This window comes from Arachis ipaensis, chromosome B5 (assembly GCF_059453495.1).
Source record: "Arachis ipaensis isolate K30076 ecotype BB chromosome B5, ASM5945349v1, whole genome shotgun sequence".
NCBI classification, from domain to species: Eukaryota; Viridiplantae; Streptophyta; class Magnoliopsida; order Fabales; family Fabaceae; genus Arachis; species Arachis ipaensis.
In genome coordinates this window covers 7,187,373-7,202,209 of record NC_142440.1, presented here as the reverse complement: position 1 = coordinate 7,202,209, position 14,837 = coordinate 7,187,373, and the positions used below count along the sequence as shown (strand labels likewise).

General features: G+C 31.0%; 1 pseudogene; it reads left to right on the top strand.

Moving 5' to 3' along the window:
• The first annotated feature begins 6,415 nt into the window (after positions 1–6,415).
• LOC107640040 (tropinone reductase-like 3) lies at positions 6,416–14,138 on the top strand (annotated as a pseudogene).
• The last annotated feature ends 699 nt before the right edge of the window (positions 14,139–14,837 follow it).

The following is a 14,837-nucleotide window of genomic DNA, read 5'->3' as shown; positions in this document are numbered from 1 at the left end:
TAAATTCCTTATTATTTTTCAACAGAAATACCCCTGTGGACATTAGTGATCATCTATCTCATATCTTACATATTCCTCACATTGGCAACCAGAACAAGGACCTTGGGTTACCAGCGGTTATTCAGAGATCCAAGAGAACTACATTTTCGTATATCAAGGATAAAGTGACACAGAAACTGCAGCACTGGAAGAAGGCTTTGTTAACCTCAAGCGGCCAAGAAGTACTAATAAAGGTAATTGCACTGACAATTCCAATCTATACTAAGTTGTTTTAAACTACCAGAGACACTAGTTGGTAAAATTTAAAAGCTCATGCTTCAATTTTGGTGGAGACAACGAGACTTGGAGAGAAGGATGCAATGGGTAGGATGGAAAATTTTTTGTAGACCAAAATTTCAAGGGGTCTTAATTTCAAAGATCATAAAGTCTTTAACCTTGTAATGCTTGCAAAACAAGGGTGGAGACTGATAACTAGGCCACATTCTCTGATTTATAAGGTGTACAAGAGTAAATATTTTAAGTTCTCAAGTTTTTTAAAGGCGGAGGCCGGAGATAACCCATCTTGGGGCTGGCAAAGTGTTTCGAAGGATCAGAAAGTGTTGGAAAAAGGAATCCTATGAAAAATTGGTAGAGACAGTACAGTTAGGATTTAGGAAGACCTGTGGTTAAGAGACTTTCAAGTAATTACTCCTAATCCTAATACCAAGAGGGTCAAAGACTAAAATGGTCTCAGATTTGATGCTACTGGATAGAACATGGAACTAGTCACTAATTCGAGAGGCATTCAATCCAACAATTGCAAATGCTAGTCTAAATTCAACAATTTACCAGGAGGGAATAAAATTACCTGGATAAAGAAAAAGTCTAGGATATATACAGTAGCTTCTGGTTATGGTGTGGCCTTTCAATTTTTTTACCCTCCAACAGATTTATTTTGAGAACAGATTTATTTTGAGAACACTGCAGAAAGAAAGAATTATGGACATCCATTTGAAATCTCAAATGTCAATCGAAGATTAAAAATTTTATGTGAAAAGTGATGCACGAAGTTTTACCCGTAAACAAGAAATTGGGACAAAGAATTTAAACAGTGGTACCGATTTGTCCAAGATGCCACAGTGAAAAAGAATCGGTCTTCCATTGTCTCTGGACATGCCCTGACTAAGGGTGGCAAAGCTGGCTGGCCCGCCTCGTCCCGTTCCGCCAAACTAATATGGGTTCAACTTGCTACCCCGCCCTACCAAAGGATAGACTGGCGGGTTGGTAGGCCGGCTTGCCTTTTTTGTTTGAAATATTTTTTAAGAAAACTATTTCTTTTATGATGAAGTTCAATTTGAATACTAACAATTATTTTATTTTATAATAAAGTTATTTTATCCGATTAGTTTTTTAATATATAGAGTAATATTTTAAATTAATTATTAATTTATAAACAAATTTTAATTAACCATAATAATTTTTTTGATGTGAAATTAACCATAATAAAAATAACTTAATAAATAATAAATCTCTAAATCTCAAACATAACAATAATAAAACAAACACATAATCCACACATAAATCCATATCAAATAATCGTATTATACTTAAAACAAAACACAACATAATTAATAAAATCCATAAATCAGCACACGCAAATCAATTAACAAAGATAAATATAGGTTTACACACAGTTCCTTACTTAAAAAAAATAAAACAAAATAAATATCTTCATTTTAATCTATTATAGCACAAGCTAAAAAATTTGGAAAACATAAAGAAAAAAAGTAGGATATGAAAAGCAAACAAGCATTACAATAATATATTTTCTATTCCAATATTCATAAGCTTGATTAATATTTTAATCCCAAATTAGAGATTGGTATCTGTTACATACATATTCATCAATAACTAAATCACAGAGCCGCTAAGAGGCAGAGGAGGAGAAAAGATGCGCCGCAAGGAGTCTGAAGGACACAGAACCGCCGAGAGGCAAAGAAAGAGAGGAACGAAAGGCAGAATAGAGGCGAGACAAATGCAGCATCGATGGGACTCCAATTTTGTGACGACTGACGAGATGAGATGGGATAGGCGACGTGGGAGATCGACGAGAGGCGGTTCGCAGAGAAGAGGAACTTGGAGCGTGCCGCCGCGAACTGCGATTGTGTGACGGAAGAGGGAAGCAAGGCCGCAGGCACAAGGAGCTCAGGGAACAACGAGGAGCCGAGGAGTGAAGACCGACGAAGGAGCTGAACTGCTGAAGCCTAGGGTCAGGGAAGGGTTAGGTGGCTTTGGGTTGTGGCATGTTTGAGTGTGTTTACTGTTTAGGGTTTGTGAAAAACCCTAATTTTCTATCTATGCCATTTGTAAATTTACTGAAATATCCTAAAAAAAAGATGGCAGCCTGCGGGGCCAGCCCGTCTCGCCCAGCCTTAGCCCGCGAGTATTTTTCAAAGTACTTTTCAAGTGATCAACACAAGTATCATTAGAAGAAGCATTATCCAAAGTAATAGAAAAAATATTTTTATCAATTTTTCACTCATTCAAAAACGTAAAGATTTTAGAAGACAACTCAAATCTTGTGTGAGGAGGAGGTATATGACAAAAATTGAGAATTTTATTCTGTAATTTCCAGTTCTCATCAACAAAATGTGCAGTCAAATATATATACCCCTCATTGGTACTGGACGTCCAAAGATCAGATGTTAAGCAAATTCTATTTGGAATGGAAACTAAATTTTTTTTTAAGTTTCGCAGCTTCTCTCTTGTGAACTTTCACTATGTCAGACTTAACCGTATTCCTAGTAGGAAGTTTTAAAGTTGGACTTATATATTTCACCCAATTTCTAAATCTCCTATCATCAACCATATTGAATGGCTTATCCCCAGCAACTACATAAGAAGCAAACATATCTCTAGCCACTCCTGAATCAATCTTAAGTGAACCCATTTTAAGTTACAATTCTGCTATAGTCTGACCAATATCTTCATGCTAATTTTGAGTATAACTATCAAGATGTCGTTTTAAAGTAGAAGTGTCATATCGCTTACTTCCAGCTTTAAACACCTTCTTGCATCCTTTACACTCAGAACGTTCTACTCCATCCTTATCTGGACCGAGTTTTTTGAAAAAATTCCAAACATCGGATGTTGCTGGTCTGGCCCTTTTCGAACTAGGTTCATCATCCTCGACCGGAGCAGCCTCAAAACCAGCTCCAGCAGTAACAAGGTTACTCACAGTTTTAAAATTTATATTTTCTGAAATAACAGCAAATGTTAATTGTTAACCAGGTATTAACCATTATGATTTAGTCAACACTCAAAACTATTTAGTCAACACAGCAAATCTGCATCAGATTTAATCAACACTCAAAACCATTTTAAAACAAGCATCAACAATTCTGATTTAATCAAAACTCAACCATTATCAAACAAAATGAAAAACAGCAAATAATATATGAATCTGCATCAGATTTAATCAAAACTCAGAACCATTTTAAAACAAGTATCAATAATAATGATTTAATCAAAACTCAACCATTATCAAACAACACCAAACACAGCAAACAAACCTAAATCTCTGATCTAAAACCTAAGCCAGAAAACTAACATACCAGACGAGCAGTGACGAGCCGACGACCAACGAGAGGACAGACGAGCCAACAGAAGAAGCGAGGAGCATCGGCGATGAGGACAGATGAGTAGACCCAGAGAGCCAGAGGAGAGACGAGCATACCCAGAGAGCGAGAGGACAGGACCCAAGAGCCCAAGACCGAGACCACCGGCGACGACGGCTAGACGGAGCAGCAGCGGTGGCTAGAACCCAGGAGAACCGAAAAGCGACGGTGACGAGGAGTACCGCAACTGCTGGGGCCTGGGTGCGACTTTGCTGTCTGTGTGAGACTGCGAGCGTGAGGAGTAAGGACGCACGGCAATGGTGCCAAACGTAGTACGGTGGGGAGCGGTCAGCTGCAGGAGACTGGAGAAGCTGAAGCTCTGTGTTGTGACTTGTGACTTGTGAGTTGTGAGTGGGAGAGAGTGAGAGTGACTGTCATAGTAGCCGAGTGGTGAGGAGTGAGGACTGAATTGAGGAGGCTGCAATTAGGATTTGGGGCGGGTAGGGTTTCATTGGGGGCAGGTCGGGTTGTATGGAAGGTCGATTCTGGGCTTTTGGCCAAAAATATGGTCAACCTTTTATAAAAAAAATTATTAGCCCGCCGGGAAAGTCCGCCCCGCCCCGTCAAAGTCCACGGTTTAAGCGGTACGGGTTAGGCGGGCTTTTGTTATTCGGCGGTCCCACTTTTTGGTGGGTTACGCAGGCCGGCCCAGCGGGTTTTATCCCGTTTGCCACCCCTAGGTGGAACTACATACATTGAAACTAAATAAATTTTTTTTTGGATTCAAATAGAACACTTTAAACCTCAAAAATCAAAACAAGATTACACCCAAATATAAAAGACCAATTTAATACTTTACCCTTAAGATAAAGAATCATACCTAAAGTAACATATCTACTCTTAAGACTAATATCTGATCTATAATTCCGTGACAACTAAATTATAACAATACTACAAGAAAATGGAATATTTGTAACAAAAAATTTGTATCAAATTTAAAATTGTTACAAAAAAATAATATTTTGTAATAATAATTTTTTATTGTTACAAAAGAATAATGTTTTGTAACAACATTACAAGTTGTTATAAAACATGATAATATTTTGTAACAACCTGTTTTATTTTGTTACAAATTATGTTAGTTTTTGTAACGATATAGTGTTTTGTTACAAAATATTGTAACAATTTTTTTAAAAAAATTTAAAATATTTTGTAACAATTTTTTTTTTAACTTTCAAAAACTCCAGTTGTTTTGTAACGAAAAATTAATTTGTCACAAAATTCAGTATTGTTTGTAACAAGTTAATTATTTGTCACAAATTATAAGCATATTTTATAACAATTTTTTTTAAACTGTTAAATACTTGAAGAGTAAAAAAAATTGTGTATATATTTTTTTCAAAATAATTTTATTTTATTTCAAAAATTAAAATTTTTTATATAATGTATGTATTCATTAATTTTTAAAAAATAAAAATATTATTTTATATTCTTCTAAATAATTAATATATAATTTTTATTAATAATCAGATTTTTACACTACAAATTTTTTAATAATTAGTGGAAATTTTTAAAAACTTACACAAAATATTTTATTTGTGGCAAATTATAAAACTCCCCTGCATAATTTTAAAAATCCCCCCACTATTATACATAATTAAAATTCTCAACCCCTCCAAACAAACCCTAAAGCTCTCAGCCGTCGCAGTGTGAGAGAGAATATCTCGTGAAAATGTGCAAAAGGCTAGCTTCAACCCTAAAGCTCGCAGCCGTCGCTGCCTCCATCGCCGCCGCCATCACCACCGCCATATCTGTAAGACCCAAAACTTTTGAAAAATCTTATTATGATCAAGTCTCAAATCATATAGTTATTTATAGTCTTAATTTCAGAAATTATTTTATTAAAGATAATTAGAACAAGTTTTGATTAATTGAATTTGAAATAAATTAAGATTATTATTCAATTTTATAATTATTGGATTATTTTCTATATTTAAATTATAAAGTTGGTAATTATGAAATAATAAGAATTTTATATGATTTGGAGTAAGTAATTAATATTTAAAATATTAATACTGCTGCTTTGGAAAATAGAAAAATTAATTATATTATTTCTAATTTTTGGATTTGAACATTTTATTGAAATTAATTTGTAAAATTGATGAATAAATAGTATTTTTATACATTATTATTGTTGGAGTAAAATCTATTTCTAATTACTATATTATCCCCACTTTTATTTGAAATTACAAAACTACCCCTAGATCTATTTTTATTCAAAACCCTAATCCACCCTCACTCATCTCCCAGCCGCAGCCCTTCCCCAAACCTAAACGCCCTCAGCAAACTCATCAAGCTTGAAACACACATAGCAGCACAGAAAGGGTAGAGAGGAGAGGGATTCATAGGAAGAAGGGGAGAGAAGAGTGAGGACGACGCCGGCGGGCGTCACTGCCGCCGCGCCGTCGTGTCGCGCAAAGAAGAGAGAGGTGCGAGCCGAGGAAGGAGAAGGAGGAGAAGGCCGCACTGTTGCCGCCGTCCCTGTGCCGCCGCCATTCGGTCTGTCCACGAACTGCTGTCAGAACCGCGCGAGGATCGGAGGAGCGTCGCCGTCCTGTGGAGCCGTGTCGTCGCCGTTCAGCCCACTGCCAGAGCAGAGACGCACGAGGGAGGAAGCCGTCATGAGAAGAAGTGTCACGTCACTGCCGCTGTTCAAGCCGTCTTCGTCGTTACCGATTCCCTTCGTCGCCGCCGATTCCATTCGTCGCCGCCGTCGTTGATGAGCCCAGTCACCGCCGATCTAGTCTGAGGGTGAGGGAATGCGAACAGAAGGGAAGACGGGGAGCCACCACCGCTGCTGGCTGAACCCCCTGTGCTCCGTATCGCCTTTTCCATCTGGAACTGGCTTCACCATAGCTGAAAGGTTGGGCTTGGAAGGTGCTTCCGTCGTCATCTCTTCTCGCCAGCAGGTCCTTTTCCCTTTCTCTTCCTCTTTGCCTCCAATTAATTATATTCATTACTCAATTTTCTTGTTTCTACAGCAAAATGTTGACGATGCTACAGAGAAACTTAGGGCTAAAGAAATTGAAGTTTTGGCCCTTATTTGCCATGTCTCCAACGATCAACAGAGAAAGGATTTGATTCAAAAAATCGCACAGGTCACCCTTTTCTATTCATTGTTATCGAATGCATTATCCTTTATTAAAATTTGTTTGAATGCTGTTGAATATGCTGTTGAACATTACATAAGTGTGGAAATATAGATGTGACTGTGTCAAACGCAGCTGTAAATCCTTCTGTTGACCCTATTTTGTAAACCAAAGACTCTGTTCTTGACAAGCTTTAGGAGATTAATGTTAAGGCCTCTATACTTCTTCTCAAGGTAAATTAGTTCAAGCTGTCAATTGTTTGTTGTTATGAGCTAATGTTCTAATTGATGTGTTAACAACCTTTATGTTCTTGCAGGATGCAGCTCCTCACTTGCACAAAGGCTCATCTGTGGTTATTATTTCCTCCGTCGCTGGCTTCAATCCTCCTGCTTCTATGTCTATGTATGAAGTGACCAAAACAGCCCTTTTTGGACTTACCAAAGTAGGTACTTCACTTGCCCTGCAAAGTGTTCCTTGAACATCTAACAAAACTGCATATATCTTCTTGTTTTTAAGTTTGATAATTATTCGTAATATGCTGCATAGGCCTTAGCTGCTGAGATGGCCCTAAACACTCGTGTAAACTGTATTGCTCCCGATTTTGTGCCAACTAATTTTGCCTCGTTTATTACCAGTTGTCAATCATTATCTTATTGCTCCCAGTTTTGGTTCTTTAATTTCCATCCTTAAAATACCTTTTAAGGGCCAAGGTTAGGCACTGTATATAGAAAATTTGATGGAAAAACAGCTTTAATGAAGTGATACAATTTTGATTGAAGTAGGGACTAAGAAAGCTTTGAAGTAAATGTTGCATAATTATGTTTTCTTACTTTATTAATGACCTATTGATTATTGATTATATATATTAACTTTTTGTCATGGTTCCTTCAGGAATTATTGATTATTGAACTATTGTAATTTGGTATTTAACTTTGTGCAGGATAATTTTGGTAGACTGCATGATAGGAGTAAAGAAATACCAAAAGTAATGAAGCAACTTGGTCGCCTTTTTTCCAAACAGAGTGACTATACAGCTACCTCAGGTATCACCATAGATTAATATTATTATTGTACAATTTGTTTAGTTGCTATCAACAGTTCATGGATCAGTTCTAATTTAAAACTTGTACAGGATGAGACCTTGCTTTCTGATTGAAAGCAGCAACAAGAGCGTGATGTCGAGATTATGAAAGCTCAGTCTAATGTTGTCAGCATCCGCACGGTGAGCCTTCCAACATCTTCTATCCTTTATTTAATATGCCTTTATTTATTTATTTTGTTTTGTTTTGCTATTCTCCTTTTTTTGATTGAATTTGTTCAGTGACTAGTATGTTGATTTTCGTTGTACACTAGATGCTCTTGCTTACCAAAGAATCTGGATAATTTTTATTTGGTTTTATATAAATACCAAGTGTCATGTGTTACTATTTGTTATACTTACCAAAGAATCTGGATATGTTATACTTGGTTTTATATATTCTCCTAATTTCTTTTTTGTGTTAATTCTTTTCTTTTTAATACTCAAATGGATGGTATTATTTAATAAACATTCTAACTATGCTAATAAATATGCTAACAAGTTTTTATAATTTATTTTTTGTGTTTAATAGGCAAAATAGATCCATATATTGTGATACAATACAAAAGGCAAGAGTAAAGGAGCACAGTTGCTAATGGTTAGTTATATGGCATATTCAAGTTCATTTTAACTTCATGCCTAAATTTGGTTTGATAAATTTGGTTGTGTATTGGCTGAAAAATAAGTTGTGAATTGGTTGTTTTTGTTGAAACCGTAGACGATGGAAATATCCAAGTTTTAGGGGAGGTTTTGCCCAAATTTTTTTTAAACATTTTGGATAAAACTTAATGGAAAAAATTATAATTAGTGTTATATCTTGTTTCTAATTTTTTGTTTCGGTTTTTCTTATTTACAGGAGTGCTGAAATGGTGACCACATGCTACCTTGAGGGCTCAAGAATATTTTGATTTATAGAGACACTAATCTATGTTAGAACTTTTAACTTTTGGTTGAACTTGTGCAAGACATATAACTTGTAGAACTAATCAATGTACTCACTAATATTTTGTTTTAAAACAATTTTAGCTAAATGAGGCATGTTTGAATTATGTATGTTTTTACATATTATATAAATGTAGACTTTCTTAGTAAAATAGTTAATATATTAGTTAATTAAAAAAATAATTTAATAAATTATGCATGCAATTTGTATTAAAAAAAATTGTTACAAAATAATTATTTTGCTTTTGTAACTAAAGAAAAAAAATATTACAAAATCAAGTTACATTTTGTAACAAAATTTAATGATAGGAAAAAATAGATTGTCACCAAAAATACCTTGAAGATCAAAATTTGTTATCATTTTTATAACGATTTCTGGTTTTTTGTATCAGAAAAATTTGTTACAAAATATCACTATAAATTGTAACAGTTTCATTTTTTGTTACAAAAACTTTTTGTAATGAGACATGTTGCAATAGCCATTTTTTTGTTACAAAATTCTTTTATTTTAAAATTTTGATTTTTTGTAACAATTTTTTTTTATTACAAATATTACTTTTTTTTATAGTGCAAGTAGATAAATTATAATTGAATAATATATAACTAAATGATTATGTACAATATTTGATATTTATTACACTATTTCAATTCAAAACTAATTTGTGTTGAAGTTATTTTAAATTTGATAAGTAGCTAGGTTTTGTAGTATTACGAAATTTGACAATATTATTTGTATATTAAAATTAGTTATTAAAATTAATTATTAATATATTTATGTATAAATATAGATGTAATTTAATTTATTTTTAATATATATTTATATTTTAATATATATTTTATATTAATAATTAATTTATTTTAATAATTAATTTTAATGTATACATGATATAATAGTACAAAATTACATGTTTATTATACATATGGCACTTTTCAAGATAATACAATAGCCAAATGATTTTGTTATCTTATTAACCAGTAGCAAAACTTATACATTTTAATTAAGATAAGTTTGATAAAAAGCAGTAGGTACTATTTTTAATATTAACATGTATTTATGATTTATAAAATCAAAATGAACATAAAGAATACAGGAAACAGTTTGATTTTACACGGATCCTATCCGAAACTTAGGGTTTCGGAATATATAAGAAGATAACTCTCAATGTGCTATATTATATATTCACAACAAAAACATTCAAAAATAAATAATTGTACCGACTTTTTTAGACTGAGGATTCCAATAACTTATTAATAATTAGGATGACAGATAGACTTTTCTCTATAAAAATGCACATATCAAGTTTCCAAGAGTGCAAGGCTGGAAGGGGCAATAAGTGGAACTGGGAACAAAAATAGTGGGCATTTTTTTTATATAAAAGGCTAAATATATTTATTAAGAATATAAATAATTTAAATAAAGCACTTAAATTGCTTTTGCCGGTTTTTGTTTCTATTTTAATTTTTATTTTTAATATTTTCTAACTTTAAGTTTTTATAAAAAGAAAAACAATAAAAATAATAAAATTATATCTTTTTGTTTTTTATTTTTTTAAATTAAATAATAAAAATAAAAAAAATTCAAACTAAATGCACCCTTTTCTTTTATTTATATTTTTAATGAATGTTTTTGAGATGCACTAATAATTAATGAAGTAATGATTGAACATGTGGTGCAAGATAGGGGAACACATACATACATACACAGACAAATAAATAAATAAATAAATATATATGGTTAATTTAATTTTAGAACACATGTTTTTTCTTTTCCTCATAAAATTAAAACGTTAAGCTAGGTCTAATCTCATGTAATTTGTTTATTGTAATTTTGTAATAATGATGAGAATTTCAATGGACAAATAAGTATGAATATTATATATTCTGCGAAGTTTGAAGTTTGCCAAACAGGATTGAGTTGGAGTACAAGAAGTGTCGCTATTTTTTTTTTTTTTTGAGTTCAGGATTGAGTTGGAGTACAAGAAGTGTCGCTATTTTTTTTTTTTTTTGACGTGGAACTCAAAAAAAAAAAGGTTCGAGTTATAATATAATCTTATGAGCTGACATAACATTTTCATAATTACTGGTTATACATATACACGGATATATGAGTTTAATTTGATAAATTGAAAGCACAAAAAATTTTACGTACCAAATTAAATTTGTAAATTTATATGATCATTTAGCCATGCAGTAAGTATAAAATAATAGTTATTTTTACAAATAAATAATATATAATTATTATTTTTTTTATCAAGGTAGGGAGACTCGAACCCACAACTTCTAAATGAATATGGAGAGACTATGCTATTTGATATATAGTTCATTGAAAAATAATATAATTAATTAATATCTATGTAAATAAAATTTATATTGATATTATATAAAAATTAAATTTTAAAACATAAAATATTAACTTTGAAGTACAATAAGTGTATAATTAAGGCTAACTTTTTTTAACAAACTGCCTTTCATTATTAGTATGGAATACTGAAATAAAAATATAAACACACAAAATTATATTTAGTAAATGAAATATAAATATAAATATTATGTATTGAGATATTAAATTAGTATATTTTATATTTTTTTAATAAAAAAATATAGAAATACTAATAAATTTAAGTGGAATATAATTTATTTTTTATTTTTATTTTTATTAATATTTTATCAAGATTTTTTTTTTAATTTTATGTGAAGAAAAAAATGAGAGTAATTGAAATTTTTATAATTTGTTCAATTTTAAATTTAATTTATTATTAAATAAAATACAAAAATATTAATTTTGTGTATATTTTTTTATCTTGGTTTATTCTTTTCTTAAAGCTAAACATAGTCTAAATGTCTAATACGTAAGTCACACAACCTAAGGGAGGTTACAATGTAAAAGCATGACATTACAATAATATTAAAGGTAACCTTAATAGAGTAAAATTTAATATCCAATTAAGAACGGAAAAATACTGTGGCCAATACTTTTTATTTTTTAACCAATAAAATTAACAATAATTAATTATTGAAAAAAATTTAAAATTAAATACACGAAAAATATTCAAAACTTAAAAATAAAAATATTTAAAAATGGAATAAAATAAAACTAATTTAAAATATAAAATTTAAGAATTAAAATAAAAAATTTAAGAATTAGAATTTAAAATTAAAAATTAAAAATTTATAATTTAAGATAATTATTACCGGATGGCCAGCAGCTGATTGGCGATATATAGGTCGTTGGTAGGTGAAACTATAGGGTTAAAAATAAATATAAATAAATAAATAAATAAATACTTTTAAAAAATTAAAAATAAGTGAATATTCGGTATATTTAATAATCTAATATCTTATTGACTAAAATTGGCTACAACTATTTTAGTCCCTAGCAAGGTTGATTAAGAGTATATGACGTCCCTCTCATGCAAACGTGGCATCCTTATCGCTTTCCCTCATGAGTCTTCCTTCTTCATCAGTCTTCATTATTTTTATTTGGGATCGATAGATCGTTATTAAGTAAGCGTTTACCATTATTAAGTGAGTTATTGTTATTATTATTATTTTAACGTGAAGTGAGTAATTGTTAATATGGGTCCAAAAAAAATGTGTTTTCACAGTTGCGCTGAATATAAGATGATGAAGACGATGATGATATATATAGTTGAAGTGTTATTTTATTTACTATTATCGAAACATGCATCAGAATTTGTAGAATATTTACACATATTTCTTTTTAAATTTTACACGAAGTATGAAAGTATGATTTTGTTGGTTATCATCAATCTATGTCTATAATCCTGGCTTGAATCGGATAGGGTTGCAAGTTAGGGTGCTGTGTGTGCTGAGTGATTACTGAGTCACATTGTTGACTTCATGATTGAAAATGAAACACGGTTTATTTCGTCTTATTTGTTCTGCCATTATTCCTTCCTTAGTTATTTGACAAGATATTTGTTTTCTGTGCCCACAAATATTGGGTCATGGTAAATAATAGTTTTCAATAAAGAAAAAGTCTCGGGCAGCAATTTTTTAAAAAGTTGGCCAACATTTAATCATTAAAAGAAAATTGAATGATTTTATACTATTAGATTTTATTTCACATCATTAAAAACACTATTAATGACTAATTGATAGTTACAAAATACAAAAATTGCTGATCTCCTAGCACTCCTCTTAAATAAAAAAATTACAATAAAAATAGTAAAAAATAAAAATATGATGTGTAAGGTACATTATTTTTAAAAAATTTAGTTACAATATTCGTTTCTTATGAAACAAATTACAAATTCTCCACAATTACATATATATCGCCGTTGAGTTTAAGAAAATAATAATAATTATTGGATAATGACTATCAAATATTATTATTTTGGATTAAAAATTTTAATATAATTATGTATTTGATTAGTTTGTTTATTGTGGGAGAGATTATTGAAATCAAAATAGGTTCAATAACAAATTAACAAAGTCTTAAAATGGTTCAGACTCCTAAACACTCATTCTAATCATAATAACACATTCTCATGTGAACTAAGCTAAAGTAACCAAATCAATTCTCTCTCTTTTCTCTTCTTCACTTATATGATTACTTTCAAGAATAAGCAAAAAAAAAAACTCTAATTAAGGATCAAATTAAGAAGAAAAAGTAATTTTTAAAATAAAAAAACAAAAGAGAAAGAAAAAAAAAAGTCAAAAACTAGAGCAACAAAAAATAACGATTAAATCCAATGTAATTCAAAAAAATATATTTTTTTTTGTGCTTCATTAAGTAGCTTGTTGAAGATACTATCTTCCTTCAAGTACCAAACTAAAAATTGAAGAAATTGAAGGTTATGAAGCTCTACTATAAATTAAGGGTCAAGAATGAAACTTGGAGCCAAAACATTGATAAATAGCTCAGATTATTGAAGAAAATCGAAAAACGATAAAAGAGAAACATCTTAATAAGGATGTACGTAAACTTTAATCACTGCTACAGTCCCATCTCTCTTATGCGGCGCTGCTGCTGTATTTGGGGAAGAAAAAGTCAACTGTTCAAGCCAAGTTTCAAGCTTTAAAAACTTTACTCCTTTATTAAAAGGGTAAACAGCCAGAGATTGAATCAAGAAGTGAGCACACAAGTTTGGATCTTCATAACTTTCAAGCTATCCCTTCTTTTTCTTCATGAGTTTACATTAAATTTTCTGTTCTTCAGTGTTCATCTTTCTTTGTTTTTTTTTTCAATAGAAAAAGACATTAAGTGAGATATCAGTAAAAGCCATTGAGAGAAAAGGCAAAGAGAGTTATAAAAAAAAGCCAGAAAATTATGTCAAAACTCTTTTGTATGTTTTTCTGTTTTGTAATGTACACGTGATTCTAAGGGGATTTCCTTGCAAAGTTGGGTGAGCACTTAGTGGTTGCAAGTCTAGGGAGTGAACCTAGCCAAATCTAACTTGGGTAGAAGCTGAGTTTGTCCTAGATAAGATTGGGTTGAATCTTAGAAATATTTTTTTTCATATCATATCCTCCTCCTAGCAAAAGAAATAAATATGTTAGAACAAAGCAATCAAGTTCAAACACTAAATAGCAAGGAGCACTTGATAGGATTTTGAGCCACATAAAATAAACCTTAGCCAAAACTTATACATATACATGTAATAGAAGTTGTTCACTTGTTCAGAGCCTATACAATGAGTTATTCTTCTGTGTCTATACCTTGTTTTAGCCTCTTAAATAAGATGGACTTGTAATTATCACACACATAAATTAATGAAGATACTTTATAATGCAGTACCAGCAATTAACCAATATTAATTAATTAAGAATATATAACATGAATTAAATAAAGAGGAGACAAATTAAAACACCTAGGTCTATATTAATGAGTTTCTTATTTGAAGAAGACATGCCAACATCAAAATTCCATAATTAACTACTACATTAGTCTAGTACATACTACTTAAAATAAGAACAAGCAACCATCTGCTAACAAACTAGATTATATAGTAGATTTATTTAAGACTAATAAATCAACAATAAAGTTAACATGAATATCAATTAGCCACTATTAATTTAACTATTAATTTGAACAGTACTTATATCCAA